Source organism: Triticum dicoccoides, chromosome 2B (assembly GCF_002162155.2).
Source record: "Triticum dicoccoides isolate Atlit2015 ecotype Zavitan chromosome 2B, WEW_v2.0, whole genome shotgun sequence".
In the NCBI taxonomy this organism is placed as follows: Eukaryota; Viridiplantae; Streptophyta; class Magnoliopsida; order Poales; family Poaceae; genus Triticum; species Triticum dicoccoides.
The window spans coordinates 667,622,787-667,623,677 of NC_041383.1; positions in this window are offsets into that span (position 1 = coordinate 667,622,787).

The following is an 891-nucleotide window of genomic DNA, read 5'->3' on the forward strand; positions in this document are numbered from 1 at the left end:
AGAAGTTCATTTTCACTGATAAGCTTATAGAAAGAAGAAAAATGTATTCGAATAGCCATGGCATGAAGAAGTACCAAAAAGTGAAATTAGAGGAAACAAATCTCCAACGTTGCATAGGGAGCCAGACAAAAGGATAGAAACTAACAAGCTCGAGAGAATCGTTAAGACGAGGGAAAACCAAATATAACAGGATTAAGATTATGTCCAATGCGTCCTTTAAAAATATATTATGTCCAATGTGGTGTAGTAGAGTTAACACTCGCAATAAAGACGCAGGATGATGATCGAACTGAAATGATCCCGTTCTACCATGGACATCAGAACCATAACCCTTCTCTTTCTCATGGAAATCATGAGAGGAAACATAAACAAACAAAAAGTGGCAGTTCATGCACCAATAACAAAAGACAATGATCAACAGAGTTGAAGGTGAAGAATACTCCACAAGGCTGCATGAGACATAAACATCAATTGCAGATCACCGCAGGTGTAGTTCACATGTCCATAAAACGCAGGCAATATGAGTAGGGAATTCGAGCAGTAGAGAGATTACTACATGTCAATTTCAGTTAGTTACTGAAAATTGGACTACAAAATCTGCTACATTAGTCCCTAAGAAAACTCAATTAAAGATTGCCTTCATCTGGATCACTGCACCATGACTGCCCTCCTTCGCTTCTTGAGTCCCTTCAGTATTCTTCAGGCAGTAGATCAAACCCACAGCTTTGCGGCTAATATCCATCATCAGTGTTTGATTCTTCTGAATTTTATTCTGCCAATACGTTGAAGTGTCCCAAGCTCCCCAATTTCATGTCATAGCCCTCATTGTTGTCTATCTCACCTCCATCCGCCAACCCCTCAAAGTGTTGTGCAGCTCCAAGACTCACCGTC